Raw genomic sequence first — 13,349 nt, 5'->3', positions numbered from 1 at the left:
ATCTAAAATGCAAAGAGTAAAAATATAACATATTTTTTGTTATTTTCATGATTTGAAATGCTACTAAGTATAAGAAAATTCCGAAAATTTCATAAAAGCAATTAAAACTATTTTAGAGTATTTTAGGAGTATTTTAGGCGTGGGGCAAAAATTAGGTGCTCACAAGCGTTGGTTGCACTTCAGATCTATTTGGCCTTAAATGCATCTGAAGTGCAATTTTTTCACTTCAAACTTATTGGCCTTAAGTGAATGAAATCATTAGTTGCACTTCAAACCTATTTGACCTTATGTGCATTTGAAGTGTAATTTTTTCACTTATTGGCCTTAAGTGCATGAAACCATTGGTTGCACTTTAGACCTATTTGATTTTAAGTGCATTTTTTTCACTTCAGACATATTGGTCTCAAGTGAATGAAACCATTGGTTGCACTTCAGACCTATTTGGCCTTAACTGCATCTGAAGTGCAATGTTTTCACTTCAGACTAATTTTTAAAATTTTAGACCCAATAAGTCTGAAGTTGATCGCAAAGTAGGTAGGGTTGCAAATATTTTTGCAAAGTGGTATATGTTCAATTGTGACCCCAAACCCAGATATAGATGCAAAAGCCCCGCCTCAATGCCAGACAAGTTGGCCTGTTTTGCTGTCCGATTCTGAGGAAAACTATGTCTGGCCCAGCCCATTCTGGAACATCTCTGGTTGAACACAGTCCAAAAGTTATTGGAAGAATAGGAAACTTTAAAGTATCGTTGAGAGTTTTAAGATCCTTGTTCTACAGTTGCCTTTTAGTGGTATGAATTGCCTAAAGAAAGCCTAAACTTTTCCAACAAACCCTTGCTAATCTTGCCGCTTATGATTGTGCATAAGAATCCGTTGCCAAAAACACAACGAATATGTAGCATATTTACTAATATAACAGGATCATTAAAAACCCATTCGGCCAGCCAAAAACTGTTTATTTTGATTAAAAAATACTTTTGACTTCCTATAAACTTGGCCAAACAGGTTCTAAGTTAAGAGGGAACTACAAACTTGGGAATTACAAACTATAACGAGAACTTGCTGCTGGAAAATTAGAAATATCAAATCATTAGTACACATAATTACCCTTCTTATATCCATATTTGAATGCTATTGTACTATCTGGTCTTTCAGAATTTAAACCACTAGACTGCTTGGCTTTGGAATTATCAAAGTTGTTTCATATCAACTTAACATAATTAGGCAATTTAAAGAGATTGGACAAAAGAAAAGGAAAAAAAATGAAACAAAGAAAAGACGGTGCCCACAACTTTGTAATCAAATTAAACAAAGAATAGATTTGATTTCGGTCCAACTGTCCGGCATGTTGAAACCAAGCTCCTCATTCGAAATATTGTTGTACGTAATTTATGATTCGCACTCCTTACAGTACGAAACAACAACAAGAACAATTGCATCTTCTGATCTAGTCGTCAATGTTGCTATCATTTTTGTTATCCTATTATCGTTATATTGTAAGGTCAATATAACCAAAAACAATATAACCAAGTGATTTTAACCTTGTACTAATATATTTAGGACATACGATTGGTGAGATCATATAATTGACATCAACTTATTTAGTCAATGAGGCATTGTTGTAATATATTGATTCTTGATTTTTTAACTTCACATATTCACGCTGATGTCACGAAGAGACCTATTTAAATTACTAATAAATCAATAGTGTAATATGGCCAAATTTTCATGACATTTGCCATGACATAATATCCATTATAATAAATTTGTGGTTCATGATATTTGCCATGCCATAATATCTATTATAACAAATTTGTGGATCATGACATTTGCCATGACATAATATCCATTATAATAAATTTGTGGTTTATGACATTTGTCATGACATAATATCCATTATAACAAATTTGTGGTTCATGACATTTGCCATGACATAATATCCATTATAACAAATTTGTGGATCATGACATTTGCCATGACATAATATCCATTATTAGGCCAAGGATTTCTTGCTATAAATAGAGGAGTTTCTCCTCATTTGCAAACACACCAATTCAAGAGCTTTTCACTCTTGTCTTTCTTTCTCCTCCTTTATTTCATTATAGAGTATTTTGTAAGAGAGTGAGTGTTGGGAAACACTTGTGTGAACCCTTTATTTGGAGTGATCTTGTGAGGTTATTCTCTTGGGGTATTTGGTAATTAGAGTATTTACTCTAATTTTGTACTCTTTTTGGTATAGTGAAATTGCTTCTCTCCGCTTGTGGACGTAGGTCACCTTGACCGAACCACGTTAAATATGTCTTCTTTATATTTTTTAATTGCTGTTATTATCAACTTCCATTGTCTTTGTTATTATCATTATAATGTTGTTTGGCTATATTCCGCATTACCCGGGTTCTCGATCCTAACAAATTGGTATCAGAGCCAGATCTAACCGGGTTAGTTTAAATAGCCAAAATGACTCTAACAAAGTCTTATGTTGAGAAATTTGACCGAAGTGCAAACTTCGGAATGTGGCAATTAAAGATGGAAGCTGTCCTAATTCAGGATGGCTTAGATTTGGCACTGCAAGGAAAGGAGAAGATGCCGGATAAAATGACGGACGAGGAGTTTGCCGTCATAGACAAAAAGGCAAAAGCAGGTATTATTTTAAATCTTTCAAATGAGGTTTTGCGTGAAGTTGCAGCAGAAAGCTCAGCCAAAGGCATATAGAAAAAGCTTAAAACCCTATATATAAAAAGAACAGTAAAAAACAGGCTTTACCTAAAGCAAAAACTCTACACTTTTCGTATGGATGAAGGTACCTCTATACTTACTCATCTTGATATTTTTGATTCTCTTCTTATAGATTTAAGTAACATAGATGCTGAAATCAAAGATGGGGATCAAGCTGTGTTATTGCTTGTTTCCTTACCCTAGTCGTTTAAACATATAAGAGATACTATGCTTTATGGAAAGGATAATATCTCTTATAAAGATATCAAATCTATTTTGAAATCAAAAGAACAAATAGATAGAGATATTACTGGGGAAACTAGTGGGAACCAAGGGGAAGGCTTATTCATAAGAGGTAGATCCAATAAGGAAGATTCAAGTAGTGAGAAACCTAAATCAAGGTCAAAATCCAGATACAGAAATGTCATGTGCAAATATTGTCATAAGAAATGTCACATTATTTCTGAATGCTTTAAATTGAAAAACAAAGAAAAGCATACAGAAAAGAAAAATGAGCACAAAAATATTGACACTGCCGAAGCAAGTGTAGCTGCTGATGAGACTGAGGGAACTATTTTTTTAGCAACTAATAATAGTTTCAAATCTAACAATGAGTGGATTTTAGATTCGGGTTGTTCTTATCATATGTGTCCCAGTCGGAATTTATTTACCACATATGAATATTTTGGAGGTGGAGTTGTCTTGATGGGCAACAATGCTGCCTGCAAAGTTATTGGAAAAGGTACAGTCCGAATCAAAATGCACGATGGTGTGGTGAGAACTCTCACCGATGTTAGACATGTTCCTGACTTGAAGAAAAATCTCATCTCTTTGGGCACTCTAGAATCTCTTGGGTGCAAGTACACAGGTGAAGGTGGAGTTCTGAAAATTTCTCATGGTGCTCTTGTGATCATGAAAGCACGCAGATCTGGTACGTTGTATACTCTTTTGGGATCTACTGTTACAGGTGCTGCTGCAGTTTCAATATCAGATAAATCAGATTCTGACATCGCCAAATTGTGGCATATGCGATTGGGGCATATGAGTGAAAAAGGTCTTCCCATCCTCACTAAAAGAGGTCTCTTATGTGGCCAAAGTACCGGAAATATGGAGTTCTGTGAACATTGTATGTTCGGGAAGCAGAAAAGAGTCAGCTTCAAATCTCCAGCGATTCATAGAACAAAAGGTACTTTGGATTACATTCATTCAAATCTTTGGGGTCCTTCACGTACCCCATCAAAAGGTGGTGCCAGGTATATGTTAACTTTCATTGATGATTATTCAAGGAAAGTTAGGTTTATTTCCTGAAAAATAAAAGTGATGTTTTCTTAAATTTCAAACAATGGAAAGTTTTGATTGAGAAGCAAACAGGAAAACAGGTTAAGCGGCTTAGAATAGATAATGGCTTGGAATTTTGTAATGATGAATTCAACAAATTTTGCAAGAATGAAGGAATTGCTCGACATCGTACTATGAGAATGACACCTCAGCAAAATGGTGTGGCAGAAAGGATGAATAGAACTTGTCACACCTCTTTTTTCCCGAACGGGGAGAGGGAGTTTATCCAATTTAAGTGACATTAATCGAAATGGGATTATTTATATATTCAGAGTCGCCACTTGGAATAATTTATGGTGTCCCAAGTCACCGGTTTATTTTAAATCCCAAATCGAGGAAATTGACTCTTATTTATGGTCTGCGAACACAGAAGACCGGGTAAGGAATTCTGTTAACCTGGGAGAATGTGTGAGGCACTCCCGAGTTCCGTGGTTTTAGCACGGTCGCTCAACTGTAATAATTGGCCTAATTATCTGATTTATTACATATTTAAAATCTATTGTGCTTTTTAGCTTTCTGACCGCTTTTAATATTTATGAAATTTATTACTGGAACAAGTCACGATGTCGTACACTTGTTGTTTTGATACACATTGCAAACCGCGCCACATGAAATGCACCCGCGATTTACGACATGTTTATTTTATTATTATTTGAAGTTTAGGTCAAGTCGCGTGAAACGCGCACTTGAGTTGGGATGTATGTATCGTGACCATGCTACAGGAACCATACTCATAGTCACAATGATTTATTATTTATCGCGCTAACAAGACAAAATTAATTAATAAATAAATAAAGCTAATAGGACAAACTAGAAGCATAATAAAATAGCATTTCATCCAATAAGCCCCGTGAACATTGGCCCATATTTACCTAATTCTTCTGATCATTTTTACTTATTATCAGACAATGAAAGGTCCATTGAATACCAAACTAAAGGACATTAACAAGATGGATATGAAAGCTCGTTTGGAACCCCAACAAAATTGGGACTAAACTAAATCAGTAGCCTATTCAACTTTTCTCTTCAAGATCAATACTCATGGCCCAATGTAAAGACGTAAAGGCCCAAAATTTATCAAAAGACAACATCATCTCCTACATTTCTTAACCAAGTTATATACACAGAAGCTCTTAAGCATAGTAGTATCTAACCAACATCAGAAATTGGCAAACACTCGAATCAGGTATTGACTTAACAATTAATGAAGGCAACATAATAACAAATACATAGATTTCAAGCTTTTCAAAAACAATCGAAACAAAATGGAGACTAACCTTAAGGATTGAAACCATATATTTACTTGAAATAAATTTCAACTGCGTACAAAGCTTGAAATCGAATCGGCAATCAAACTTAAACAACAGCCACAACCACACCGGAAAAAAAAACTTGAACAGAACCGGCGACTCGAGACCTCAACGGCAACCTCGACCTCCACTTTGATGCCACTGTTTACGTTCGAAACGGGGTTGTTCAGGGGGTGTGCTTAGCTGGGATTTGGTGCTGATTTTGGGATGTTTTTGGTTGAGGAAGAAGGTTGTTTTTGGGTGGTTTTGGAGCTGCATTTTGGTGAATTTTGAGCTGGTTTTGTGACTTTTTCAAGGTTGCTTTTGGGTGGGTTTAATGGCTAGAAAACTGCCGATTTTAATGGAGAAGTATGGAGATGTTTCGGGTGGTTTTATTGCTGATTGTTTGGTGAAGAACATGGAGCTTTCGAGGCTCTTTCATGGTGGATTTTTCTTGAAGAAGAAAGATCCTTTTAATGGTGAAAAACAAACGTTGTTTATGAGTGATAGGAAACAGAAGCTTTTCTTGCTTAGCTACTATTTTTTGGGTACTATCTACTGGTTAATTTTTGTCAAAAATCCAAATGGAGAAGATGGGTGTTGGGGCATGTTCTCGATCCCTCCCTATTTTTTTTTCCGTTCTGTTGTGGTTGTTCTCTTTGCTCTCTCCGTTCTCCCCTTTTTTGGACTCTATCCCTTGTGTGTTGGGTCATTGAAAAATATATAGGTCTAGGTATAGGGATTAATTGGTGGCCAAGAAAAAGAGTGTGTATGGGCATGTGCATTTTTGAGAGAGCATGTGAGTTTGTTACAAAAGATAAGGAAGAATCTTGCCACATGGAAATAACTCATTGACTCTTGCTTTAATTAATATATTTTTTTTTAAGAGTGTAAAAATAAAAATACTAGCTGAATATTTCAAAATCAAGAACATATAATTTTGGTGATTTTTAATTTTCTTAAATAAAACCTACTAAAAATGAAGCTAAGGTTAAAATATGTAGATTAAACTTAAAATTATTTACATACTAAAAAGTGTTGAAAAATCACAAGTATGGTAAAAATTAGGTGCTCACAGCTGCCCCTCTTTACTTGGGAACATGAAGAGTTTTTAGGCAAAGACAAAAGTGAGCCGTGTGACTAATTTTTACCATATCATTTTTCAAAATAGGAAGAAAATAAAAGGAAAAGGTGCAACCGAGTCCTGATTTTAGACAGCCTACATATCCCGGGTTATAAGGGAATCAGGTCGCGTATAGTTCAAGAGGTGAATAAAGTGATGGAGTGTGTGGAGAAGATGACAGAGTCGAGTGAGATATCGTTCCGTCGAGGTTTTGGTCCGCGGTCCTGTTATTACATCAAAATCAAAAAAATAAAAAAGACTAACTAAGCCTGTCAGCTATGAGTTACAAGATTCCTATCTGTAAGTCTTCTGAAGCTTGATCTTGAGGCTTAAATGGTTCTTCATGCAGACTTTTGATTTGAACCTTGCTGCTTGCTAACTGCAGGTGCTGATTCATTCTTCTACAGCTTCTTCGGATCAAGACCGGACATGCAGTGCTCGTGCATTCAGTCATGCCTTGAGCAGTTTATGTCTTTCATCGGCTTATGCATTTTGGATTCACTTCTCTTTTTTCTTTTTTCTTTTTTTTTCTTTTATTCTGGATTGAGACTTCTTCCTTTGGTCATCTCGGACTGTCAGCTCGCATTCTTGAGGCGAGCTTCTGCTACTTCTAACTTGAATTGAATTCTTAAATGACTTCCCTCGTTCTCCAGGTGGGCGCCTGTGACTTAAAACTTGAAATAAATTCCCTCGTTCTCCAGGTGGGCGCCTGATGACTTAAAAACTTGAAATGAATTCCCTCGTTTTCCAGGTGGGCGCCTGCTAACTTTAAAAACTTGAAATGAATTCCCTCGTTTTCCAGGTGGGCGCCTGCTGACTTTAAAAATTTGAAATGAATTCCCTCGTTTTCCAGGTGGGTGCCTGATGATTTAAAACTTGAAATAAATTCCCTCGTTCTTCAGGTGGGCGTCTGATGACTTAAAAACTTGAAATAAATTCCCTCATTCTCCAGGTGGGCGCCTGTGCTGACTTAAACAGAAACAAATTCCCTCATTCTCCAGGTGGGCGCCTGGTGACTTAAAACTTGAAATAAATTCCCTCATTCTCCAGGTGGGCGCCTGCTGACCTAAAAACTTGAAATAAATTCCCTCATTCTCCAGGTGGGCGCCTGCTGACTTTAAAAACTTGAAATGAATTCTCTCGTTTTTCAGGTGGGTGCCTGATGACTTAAAACTTGAAATAAATTCCCTCGTTCTCCAGGTGGGCGCCTGATGACTTAAAAACTTGAAATAATTCCCTCATTCTCCAGGTGGGCGCCTGTGCTGACTTAAAACAGAAACAAATTCCCTCATTCTCCAGGTGGGCGCCTGGTGACTTAAAACATGAAATAAATTCCCTCATTCTCCAGGTGGGCGCCTGCTGACTTAAAAACTTGAAATAAATTCCCTCATTCTCCAGGTGGGCGCCTGCTGACTTTAAAAACTTGAAATGAATTTCCTCATTTTCCAGGTGGGTGCCTGATGACTTAAAACTTGAAATAAATTCCCTCGTTCTCCAGGTGGGCGCCTGATGACTTAAAAACTTGAAATAAATTCCCTCATTTTCCAGGTGGGCGCCTGTGCTGACTTAAAACAGAAACAAATTCCCTCATTCTCCAGGTGGGCGCCTGATGCTGACTTAAAATAGAAATGAATTCCCTCGTTTTCCAGGTGGGTGCCTGATAATGACTAAAAATAGAAACAAATTCCCTCATTCTCCAGGTGGGTGCCTGATGACTTAAAACTTGAAATAAATTCCCTCATTCTCTAGGTGGGCGCCTGCTGACTTTGAAATAAATTCCCTCATTCTCCAGGTGGGCGCCTGCTGACTTTAAAAACTTGAAATGAATTCCCTCATTTTCCAGGTGGGTGCCTGATGACTTAAAACTTGAAATAAATTCCCTCGTTCTCCAGGTGGGCGCCTGATGACTTAAAACTTGAAATAAATTCCATCGTTCTCTAGGTGGGCGCCTGATGACTTAAAACTTGAAATAAATTTCCTCGTTCTCCAGTGGGCGCCTGCAATTGCAACAAAATGGAAACAACAAAAGAAACTTTTTCTGCCCCAGTTTACACTAGGAAGATTTGTGAGTTATTAGCAGAAGTATAAATTACCTATGCTATTGATGAAGGATGTAATGATGAGAGCAAAATTGAAGACTCGAATAGGATGTGAGTCTTCTAAAGAAATAAAAATGTGAAAAACCCAAACAAGGAAGTGCATCTCCTAAATTTGAGATTGAGCTTGCGAAAAACTATAAACTAAGCTTGACTAAACTAAAAACTTACCCTATTCTCCAGGCGGGACCCCTGATTTCAAGAAAACTAAATATTGATAACTTAAGAAAACTAAAAATTGACCTTTGTTTTTTGTTTTTTTCAGACTTCCTTTTTTTTTTAAAACTTATTATCCTAGGAGAAAATTCATCAGACTAGGTCTTTTTTTTTTTTGGTATCTTAGGAGAAAGATTTATCAGACTAAGATTTCTATCCTAGGAGAATGTTCATCAGACTAGGTCTTCTATCTTAGGAGAAAGATTCAAATCAGACTAAGACGTTTATCCTAGGAGAAAATTCATCAGACTAGGTTTTCTATCTTAGGAGAAAGATTCATCAGACTATGATTTTGATCCTAGGAGAAAGTTCATCAGACTAGGTCTCTTTTTTTGTATTTTAGGAGAAAGATTCATCAGACTAAGATTTCTATCCTACGAGAAAATTTATCAGACTAGGTCTTCTATCTTAGGAGAAAGATTCATCAGACTAAGATTTCGATCCTAGGAGAAAGTTCATCAGACTAGGCCTTCTATCTTAGGAGAATGATTCATCAGACTAAGACTTCGATCCTAGGAGAAAGTTCATCAGACTAGGTCCTTATTTTGTTATCTTAGGAGAAAGATTCACCAGACTAAGACGTTTATCCTAAGAGAAAATTCATCAGACTAGGTTTTCTATCTTAGGAGAAAAATTTATCAGACTAAGATTTTTATTAGGAGAAAATCCATCAGACTAGGACTTTTTATCCTAGGAGGAAAAATGTGAAGAGCAATGGCAATATTTATGCACACTAACAAGATAGATAAAGACAAAGATTTGAGAAAATTACCTTTGTCGGCTTTTTCTGCCCCAGTTTACACTTTGTCGGCTCTTCTCTTTTCTTTTTTTTTTAGAAACCCAAATTCCTTGCACTGCTTTGTTCCTGTTTCAAACAAAGAAAATTTTGTCAGTTTTAAAAGTGGTGGTCGGTCTGTGGCCTTGAGTCTTGGGCAGCTTGGCTTTTGCTCAATAAGCTTGAGTCAGTTTCAAGAGACTTTTTGCTTTACATCAACCCTGATCGTTTCACACCCAGTACCATTTGTATTTGTGGCTCAATCAGCCTTATCTCAAAAAAGAGATTTCTTTTCTTGGATAACCTTTCTGATGTCTTGAATGGCTTTGATTTTGGAGCAATTTGTCTGTCAGAGAGAATCACAACTGGTAAGAGCCTTTTGCATGATGTGCACACTTCATAGTCATTGTTCAGTACTTCAAAGAATCTCTGATTAACCTTGAGGTTATCTTTGCTTGCTTTACCCGAATAGGTTGACAATAATCTTTTGGGGGGAAGCCTTTGCATGAATCCTCAATGCATGTTGTAACAACTGAGTGTGCTGGCCAAATTTACCTTGTGCAACTGAAAAGATGGTAGCAGATTTTGAAATATTTTCTTGCTTGTTTTGACAAGGACTGACTCAGAGCGAATGACACAATGATGCGAAGAAACAATATTAACAAGAAATACCCCTGTCGGGAAGGAAATGAGGAAGATTTTTTTTTTTTGGGGGGGGGGGGGGGCAGCTAGCCTTTATGATCATGACATGCATTTTGGACTTAGCGGCCTGATCTTTCAAACTGATCAAATCTTTCCTTTTACCATTCCTATGACATTTGAAGTCGGGCTTGTTTGCGCCAATTCTTTGCATCAGCTTCATGACTCACTTTCGACTAGTGGTGCCCCGAGAGGTTTTCACCAACAAGTCTCTCTCATTTATTCATCTCTGCTTACCGTCGTCTTACAGTGCCCGTGAGAGTTTTCACTAGTAAGACTCTCTCATTTTTTCTTCTTTATTTTTCTTTTTTTTCCTTTGTGTGAGCAACTCGACAGTGTTCTATGTCGTGTGACAACTGCTGCTCTTTGCATGCGTTTCTTGGCATTCTTGAAGGCATATCGGGAGGTCTTTATTTGAAAGGTTTTTGGATAGGGTTGGAAAGATGGGTCGGCATGGAGGCTCTAAGTAGACTCAATATGATGGGTTGTATACTTTACAACTCTTGGAATCGACTCTTTCAAAAGTGAAATAAAATCTTTGCCCCAGTTTCAGATATTGGGGATTTTTGGATTTTTTTTCTTCTTTTTTTTTGAATCCTTATTTGGTTGGACCGAACCGTGTAAGGCTGCCTACGTATCCCTTTTTTAAAGGAATCAGGTCTAACGTAGTTCAAACATCTGACCTAACTATTATTTTTTCATCTTCCTTTCTGCTCTTTTTTTTCTTTTTTCCTTTTTTTTCTCTTTTTTTTTTCAAAACGAGTTGCCCAACTTCTATTTTCTGGGGCATGGACCTTTGACTATTCTTTTCTTCTTCTTCTTCTTCTTCTTCTTCTTCTTCTTTTTTTTTTACTTGTACTTTCTAAGAGTTGCCCCAGTTTGTACTCTTTGGGCATGGACTTTTTTTTTCATTTTTTTTTTGACTTTTAACTCTAAACTTGATTCCAAAAGAGGGTGGTCGAAGAAAATAACACAGGCTCAAAGGGGTAACAAAGGGTATAAAGTGTTTAGGTAGCACAAAAAGGGCCTCCCAGCCTCGAGAACGCCAAACATATTATCTTTTGCGGTCACAACTTTGATGACCATGTTTGTCTTCTTGGTTTGTCGTGGTCGAAAGACACTTTCCATCCCTTAATGTCAAACTTTCCAACAAACTTCAATTGATTCTTTCCCAAACCCGATCTTCACAATGATTTGAAGGTAAAACTTACTCGAGCTTAATTCCAAAGTGTTTCGACTCTTTGTTCATCCTAAAAATATCTTCTTTTCTTTCGGTTATCCGATTCAAGATTAAATCATTTTTCTAAGATCTGGCCAAAAGTTCCGCATGCATGTCATGTCACTAGAACTAGCGGCGAAAGAACTAAGCATAGAATGAAACAAGGACAAACTGTATTTCATTGAATAGCGGATAGAAGGATTTGACAATAAGACAAACAAACTGAAATCCGAGTTACGACCCTAAAATAACCCGGCTAATGAAAATAGCAACAAAGCGGACAAACAAGACTCACACAAACAAAATAGAGGGATAGAAGGGTTTGACTCAATAAAACAAATAAAATCTGGATCACACCCTGGAATAACCCAGATAATAGAAAAACATCAAAACAAACTACCAAGATTCCTTCCTAGTGAGGAGGGAATGACTTTTCAATTGCTAAGCTTGACATTTAGCCACAAATTTGCTCATCAGAATCACCATGGCCTTCTTCAATTTCAGTCGGCAAGTTCCCGAGAGGATTCTCATACTCCATGTCACCACACATCATCCCCACAAAGTGTGCATCATCATGTGCATATAAAGGATTCTGCGTGATATTCTAGGTGTCATTATCTTGGATCACTATCAGTTTTTCCTGGATCATCCTTTCTATTTCTCTTTTCAAATCCCGACAACTTTCAACATTGTGCCCCTGGGCATTGGAATGGTATTCACACCTTTTAGAAGGGTCAAAGTTTCTTGCACGTGGGTCCACATGATTTGGAGGAATAGGTGCAATCATGTCATAATGCTTTAATTTCTCAAACACACTTGCATAGGACTCTCCTATTGGTGTAAAATTATCTTTCAACCTTTGTTCCCCTCTATACCCCTGGCTCCGTTGTGGGTTATAGGGTATTTGAAAATTTTGTGGAGACTGGTGGAGATTTTGCGGTGCTGGTGCTCGCTTTCTGGGGTGTCTTGGTGGCTGGACAACATACTGAAATGGAGCAATAGAGTATTGTGGGTTCTGAGGTGGATAGTAGTGCTCAGGGGAATCATCGAAAACCTGATGAGGCTGCTCATACCTTCGAGATGTTCTCCTAGGACCTCTTCTCGACCTTATTGTCATCATAGTTTCTTCATCCTTCTCATTCGTGTCACTAAAATTATCAGATTCAATCTTTACAGCCTGAGTTGCAGCTTTGAGAACTGCTTGACTTATAATTTTGCCTGTCTTAAGGCCATTCTCAACCATTTCCCCAATTTTGATTGCTTCCAAGAAGGATTTGCCAACTGCGGACATCATGTTTTGAAAATAATCTGGCTCTTGAGCCTAAAGGAAGACAGTGATTAGCTCGTGGTCATCCATGGGTGGCATAACTCTAGCTGCTTGCTCTCTCCATTTAATGGCATATTCCCTGAAGCTTTCAGTCGATTTCTTCTTCAAGTTAGAAAGGGAATTGCGGTCTAGGGCGATGTCGATATTGTACTGGAATTGTCTGACGAAGGCCCGGGCCATGTCATCCCAGACATACCAGTGAGAGGTGTCTTGATCAATAAACCATTCAGAGGCCACCCCTGTCAAGCTTTCCCCAAAATAAGCCATTAGCAATTCTTCATTTCTTCCCGCACCTCTTAGCTGATTGCAATACCTTTTCAAGTGAGCTATGGGGTCGCCGTGTCCATCATACTTTTCAAATTTGGGGATCTTGAAACCAAGTGGCAAACGAACATCGTGGAACATACATAGATCCTTGAAGGCAACACTCTTCTTACCTGCCAACCCTTGCATATTTTTCAACTGCTGTTCTAAGCTTTTCATTCTTTGGGTCATTTCTTCCTGTGCCATCTTACGGGCAGGATTCTCAATCTTTGCAGGAAGATCAAATAGG

Source organism: Nicotiana tabacum, chromosome 22 (assembly GCF_000715075.1).
Source record: "Nicotiana tabacum cultivar K326 chromosome 22, ASM71507v2, whole genome shotgun sequence".
NCBI classification, from domain to species: Eukaryota; Viridiplantae; Streptophyta; class Magnoliopsida; order Solanales; family Solanaceae; genus Nicotiana; species Nicotiana tabacum.
Note: the sequence above shows the minus strand (reverse complement) of the source record.